Source organism: Mustela erminea, chromosome 6 (assembly GCF_009829155.1).
Source record: "Mustela erminea isolate mMusErm1 chromosome 6, mMusErm1.Pri, whole genome shotgun sequence".
Lineage (NCBI taxonomy): Eukaryota > Metazoa > Chordata > Mammalia > Carnivora > Mustelidae > Mustela > Mustela erminea.
Window position 1 is genome coordinate 42,200,980 of NC_045619.1, and position 7,276 is coordinate 42,208,255.

The following is a 7,276-nucleotide window of genomic DNA, read 5'->3' on the forward strand; positions in this document are numbered from 1 at the left end:
ACTTTGGTCTTCTTAGTCTTGGTTTCTCATCTGCAAAATGAGGATAAGACCCATCTCCTAGATTCAGCTGTTGAAAGAGCCAAATGAGATCTTACCTACAGTTATGTAATCTTGGGCAAGTTATTTAAATGCTTTTATGCCTCAGTTTATCCACCTGTGAAATGTGGATAATGTAGCTAATTCACCTAACAGAGATCAGAGAATTAAAATTAGTTAATATACACAATATACATGAAGTGCTCAGAGCAGTCACTGATTGGCACATGATCAACATTATGACGATGATGGTGACCATCATCACCACATCAGAAAGCATCTGATGGTCCTCCATAAGTGGAAGTTCTTATTTTATTATTTTTTTCTTTAATCCCCAGCATGTCATTTTGTTAGAGCCCTGCTTTTATCCCACAGCTTTCTAACTAGATTACCTAGGATTATTATTTTAAACTGTGGTAACAAAAAAAACCTAAAAGTGTCAGCACAATGATTTTTTTTCTGGAATGGTCCAGGATGCATCAAGATGGGAGGCAGGGGTCTGCTTCCCGAAGTCACCAAGGGATCCATGTTCCTCCCCACCAGACTCTCCACATGTTTGCTCCAGATTCAGATTCAGCTAACACTGGTGGGCCTATTAGATGCCAGACACGTTTACAATCACATTTACAACAATCCTGTGAGGGGAGCATTAGTATATCCATGTTAGAGATGAGCAGTCTGAACTCAGAGAGGGGAAATCATTTGCTTACAGTCAATTCGCCCACTACCCTTCTCTTTCTTCCAGTAGCATTTAGAGTCTCTACCAAATCCGTTAGTATTCAGTCTCCCCTGAGTTTATTAGAACCCCTCTTGCTTCCCCAATAAAAATGGAGTTAAAGCTTCTAGGTCAAGCATGGGGACTCTATATGTTTTTCAGATCCCTGGAAGATTCATACACAGGATGGTGAATGCCAGGATTACTTGAACCTGAACGTAAGGAAAGTCTCACTGATGAATTTACTAATGGATCTTCATAACTTAGGCATTAGACTTCATTTCAGACCAAGCCCAAGACCGTTCGGACTCGAAGTTACCTACAAATGTTTTTCTTTTTCTTCCTCTTAGTGCATGTTGAAAGAAATGCTGTCTCCTGAGGAAGTATACGTGCACTTTGCCCCAAGTTTTCCACCCCTGTTCCCCGCCCCCTATTACATGGTACATTCGTTTTGCTCTTGAAAAATGAACCTTAAGCAGAAATTCACAGCTGTGATTTTTTGTTTCCAACTTCCCGTGTTTGACATGCGGTGTAAAGACTGGAAACGCTAGCTGCCTGGCCACTGAAAGGTACTTGCAGTCTTCCCTTTGTGATCCCTTTGGGTGCCGGAAAGTCCTCAGAGCCAGCAGCTGAGGAAAGAAAACCAATGGAACCTCAGATGGTAATGACCCCAAGGGCCAGGTCAAGAGCAAGGAAATGGCAGTGGCAAACTTTCTGGCTTTGTTGTGCCCCCACCCCTTCAGGGATTTTTATTATAATTCTTTAAAGCTGGTTATGATAAAACAAACATTATGAATGTTAGGAAGATTCTATTGCACTGGGGTTCCTTTTGGTTCCCTCTCTCTCACAGCTGCAAGTGCTGCCTCTTCCATGTTATTAATTTAGAGGTAATCAGGTTTACATTTGCAGCTGTGCAGCATATGTTTTCCTCAAACAGTCATGGCCATGGGCTCCAGGACAATTAAGACTGGAAAAAATGCCAGAGGCTTCTTCCCCCCTTCCTGTGATGAATTAATAATGTTTCTTCTAATGATTAGTTTTGTGTAATTTTATCCCTAGACTATGGCAAACATGTTGTGAGCACCTCCCATGTGTCTGAGCTATAGGCTTTTTAATAAATGTGATCACTTTGAAATATACCATCTTGGTTTTAAAAAAATGGTTTCTAACTTAGTTAGTGGAGAGAGAGCTGAGGGAAATACTACATGGTATGAGCCAAGATATGAAGTTAGACACAGTAAGATGCCTGTAATGCTCTAGTTGGACGGTTGCATCATGAAAAAGCTGATTAGGTATTTCCAGTTGGAAGTTGCTATTTCTTTTTCCAGTTTGAACTGAACTCCAAATCATTAGGTTACTTTGATAGAAAAGCCTGTGCTGCTATAATCCGGTTTCTGACTCAAACACAAAACCCGTCTTTACTTTTTTGGATAATCTTGTACAATTTAACAGACTACAGATTCCTTTGAAAGAGACTTTAACTGAATTATGGTGTGCAGATGACAGATAAGCCAGGAACAAGGTTTGCATCAGAGAAATTCTGAACCGCAGGATGTCCTTTTGGTGTCTAAACTCCCTTATTTCTTTCCCCATGCAGTGCAACCTGTTCTTTCTCTCCTATTAAATAAGACTATCAATATAAATTCCTTTGAAGAGTTACCTAGCTAAATTAACCCGTGAATGAAATGATACTTATTCAGCAAATATGCAATTTCATTTGACTATCTATCTATCTATCTATCTATCTATTTTTATTAGCTCTCACTAGCTTTCTGAACATCAGGGAGCAGGCCTTCCTGCTAAAAGATGATCTAGCTCAGGGGTGGGCAGACTAGAGCCCTTGAGCAGCTCCTGCCACCACCTGCCCATTTGTGTACTTGTCTGCAGCTGCTTCTGCTTACCGATGGTGCGGACACATAGTTGTCGAGTTGGAATTGCTACAGATGGGGCTGCTTCGTGGGGCATGACTTGTGTGGTGGCAAGGAGTCCCGGGCTCAGCAGGGTCGTGTGCTGATTTAATACTCTGCTGTGGCCCTCTTGAAGTCAATAATTTTTGAACAATTTTTGAGCAGTTTTTTACTGGGTCTCACAAAGTAGGTAGCTGGTGTAGATGACGGAGACTGTATGGCCTAAAAAGCCTAAAATATTCATTGTCTAGCCTTTTACAGAAAAGTCTGCTGATCCTTGATTTAGCTGATCTTCTGTTTTTATATTTATAATTATTTAAATCATTTAATGCATATAAGAATGAACTGGAGAGCATGCTTAAAATGTAATGACTCAGAGATTCTGGTTCCACCACTGTCTCTTGTGTGGCCCAAGTATCTACAATTTTAAAAAGCCCAGCACCCCTCAATAGACAGCCATTTAGCTTATCATTCCAGCTAGAAATGAACTTCTTGAAAGCAGAAGATTTGGATAACTCACGGTGCCTCAAACCAAGAATCTTGGATACCACACACTGCTTGCACCAATAATCTTGGCTATCTCAGGATGTCTTTTATCAGGAATTTTCCAAGTACCTCATCATCCTCAGATTTCTAGGGCTCCCAGGTTCATGTTGCTTGGGCTTGGAACAGGATCTCTGGCCTTACTAGAATTAGAGACATTGTTTCTAGTGCGGGAAGGAGTATTAGCAGTTGGCTTCTTGGATGGTTTCCCAGAGAAGCACACATTGCAATCTGACTTCTAGACTGCCATTCAGCAATTATACTTTTAAAAATTGTTGTTAATACACATAGCAGGAGGCTTGTATTTCCTTTTTTTGTCCTTGTCATCCTCTTGCCACCTCCAGGGCCATGACCACCACTCTCTGACTTATCTTGCTTCTGCTGCTTGAACCACTGCTGCTGGAAGAACTGTGAACTCCCTGTATCAACCAGAGTGGGGAAAAAAAGAAAAAAAGAGAGGGACCAGACGCTGCCAGCAAGGTGCCTCTGGTGACACCTCACATTCAGTGCCGGTTATAATTATTGAAGTTAGAGAGAATTAAAGACTCTCTTCTCATTGAGGAAGAATTCATTAGAAATCAAGAACAAATGAAGACTTTAGAAGAAAAGCAAGAGGAGGAAAGATCTAAGGTGTACGATCTGAGGGGGACCCCAATATCAGGAGGAACTTTGGAAAAGATCATTGATGACAATCATGCCATTGTGTTTACATCTATAGGCTCAGAACACTACGTCAGCATTCTTTCCTTTGTAGACAAGTATCTGTTTGAAACAGATTAGTCTGTCTTGCTCAGCCACAAGGAGCATGCTGTCATGGGGTGCTCATGGGTGACAGCAGATCCCTTGGTCACAGTGATGAAGGTAGAAAAGATGACCCAGGAAACCTATGCTGATATCAGGCGGTTAGACAACCAAATCCAGGAAATTAAGTAATCTGTGGAGCTTTCTCTCATTCACCCTGAATATTATAAAGAGATGTGTATAAAACCCCAAAGGAGGTCATTCTCTGTGGTCCATCTGGCACAGGTAAAACCTTATTAGCCAAAACAGTAACAAACCAAACCTTAGCCACTTTCTTGAGAGTGACTGGCACTGAACTTATTAAGAATTACCGAGGTGATGGGCCCAAACTTGTTTGGGAATTTTTTCAAGTTATGGAAGAATACGCACCATTCATTGTGTTTATTGATGAAATTGATGCCAATGGAACAAAAAGTTATGACTCAGATTCCGGTGGTGAGAGAGAAATTCAATGACCAATGTTGGAACTATTGAACCTGTTGGTTGGATTTGATTCAAGGGATGACATGAAAATTATCATGGCCTCAAACTGAATAGGAACTTTGGATCCAGCACTTATCAGACCAGGCCATATTGACAGGAAGATTGAGCTCCCCCTGCCTAATGACAAGACTAAGAAGTGCATCTTTCAGATCCATGCAAGCAGGATGATCTGGATGATGGTGTGACCCCGGACGACTTGATCATGGCTAAAGATGACCTCTGTGTGCCGATGTTGAGGCAATCTGTCCAGAAGCTCGTCTGATGGCTTTGAGAAAATGCAGAATGAAAGTAACAAATAAAGACTTCAAGAAATCTAAAGAAAATATTCTGTATAAAAACCAAGAAGATACTCCTGAGGACTGTATCTCTAGTGGACCACAGCTGCCTTCAAGGAAATAGTCAGGGGTGTCCCAACCCTGTGAAGGGATGAGGTTGGGGAAGTTGCCCAGAGGAACCCATGTTCCCATTGATCTTTCTTAGCAAACCCTCCTGCGTACCTTTTTGAGCAGCCCCCCAGGCTGCCTTCATTTGTCGGTCATGTGCAATGCTCCCTCCCCAATAAAGAGTGCTCCTTCTCAAATAAAAAACACATGACATAAAATTTACCACCTTAGCCATTTTTATAAGTGTACACTTTTGTACTCTTAAGTATATTCACTGTTGTGAAGTAGATCACACCCATACATTTTTTTTAGCCTCTAAAAACACATCAGATAACCAAAATAGGTGACAAACTGTTACTACTTAACAATAAAAGAAAAAAAAATAAGGTCGTTCAATAAAAAAATGGGCTCAAGACTTAAACTGACCTTTCATCAATGAAAATATACATATGACAGATAAGCACATGAAAAGATATTCAATGTCATGAATAATCAGGGAAATGAAAATTAAAACCTCGCCAAGATACCAAAGTTGAAGATACCAAATGCTGTCAAGAATGTTGAAGTAGGGGCACCTGGGTGGCTTAAGCGTCTGCCTTCAGCTTCAGGTCATGATCCCAGGGCCCTGGGATCGAGCCCCACATCGGGCTCCCTGCTCAATGGGGAGTCTCTGCTTCTCCCTCTGCTTCTCTCCCTGTGTGTGCTTTCTCTCTCAAATAAATAAATAAAATCTTTAAAATATTGTGGGGTTAATAGAACATCATCCATTGCTGGCAGGAATGCAAAAAATGACAACCACTTTGGAAAACTTATTGGCAGTTTCTTGTAAATTAAACTCATATTTACAATATAATCCAGCATTTTTACTCTTAGGTATTTACACAAGTGTTGACATATGTCCACGCAAAAACCTGCACGTGAATGTTTACAAGGCAGATTTATTCGTAAGTGCTCCAAACTGGAAACAACCGAATGTCTATCCATGGATGAATAGTGAACAAATTGAAGCATATTTATCCTATGGAAACCACTCAAGAAAAGAGAATGGGCTCCTGATCCACAAAAAAGCATGGATGCATCCCAAATGTCTTACACTAACTGACAGAAGCCAAGTTCGAAAACAACATTATGTAATTCCTTTAATATAACACATGGAGAAAGCAATGCTACAGGGACATAATAGGGTCCAGGAGAGGATTAACTAGAAATTCTGTAGTGAAATCTTCCATGTCTTGACTATGATGGCAGTTGAAAGAGCTTGGACAGCTTGTCATGACTGTCCAAATTCATAGAACTGGATACCTAAATAAAGTCAATTTTTACTGTATGTAAATTATAGTTCAGTTAACCTCACTGTAAAGATATATTTTTTAAAGATTTTATTTACTTATTTGACAGACAGAGATCACAGTTAGGCAGAGAGGCAGGCAGAGAGAGAGGAGGAAGCAGGCTTCCCATTGAGCAGAGAGCCCAATGCGGGGCTCCATCCCGGGACCCTGGGATCATGACCTGAGCTGAAGGCAGAAGCTTTAACCCACTGAGCTCCCCAGGCGCCCCTCACTGTAAAAATATTTTAATATTTCAAATAGTTGGCCGCTTAATTTGCCACGTTGCTATCAAAACCCAATATGTAAGTAGATCTTAGTTTTCTCGGGGCCATCCCAGTTAATGCTTGTTTACCTGGTGACCCGGTTGCTTTAACATTTGTCCCAGGTAAAAGAAACATGCTTCGAATGATACCCTAGATAATTATGGTATGGTTAAGTGGTATTCTCATAGTACTTCACATGAACTTTTGGGAGACCAGGCCATTAAGCAGAGTGGTCTGGGATATTAGATCAGCACTAATCTTTTTTCCGAGGAAAAGTATAAATTAGAGCACATTCTCACTGCCCCCTCAGGCTTAGACTGACTGATAAAATATATGGCACAGATTATGGAGTCCAGGGGATTTAGGATTAAATAAATAAGTGGCTATGGTGTTTAATTGAAATGACCTCACATGTAAAATAGACATTATAATAGCTGACTTGCAGAGGTGTTTGACAAAAGCGACTTCGCGAATTGTTGGTACAAAGTCAGTGTTCATTAGTTGCTATGATCGCTATTGTCACCTGTTGTCATTGTTGTTATCATCGTCATTCCCTGTGAGTAAGGAGAGTTTTCCATTTACGATGCCCCCCCCCCCCCCCCCAGCAAGGGCAGGTAGATCACGCCATGGAGGTGGACACCATTTCCGTTCACTTAAGTCTTTGTGCTTTGGCATCTGTGGCCTCTTTCCTTGCTCTTGAAGTGGACTTACCGAAAACTTGTTTCTTACTCACAATTGGGTCCCTCCCTGAAGAATGACTTGTTGTACCTTCAAGTACCTCCCCTGTCCATGGCTGCCCACTTGCTGGGTGCTTGTT

At 41.2% G+C, this 7,276-nt stretch overlaps 1 pseudogene; it reads left to right on the top strand.

The window, feature by feature from the left end:
• The first annotated feature begins 3,615 nt into the window (after window positions 1-3,615).
• LOC116593465 lies at window positions 3,616-5,049 on the top strand (annotated as a pseudogene).
• The last annotated feature ends 2,227 nt before the right edge of the window (window positions 5,050-7,276 follow it).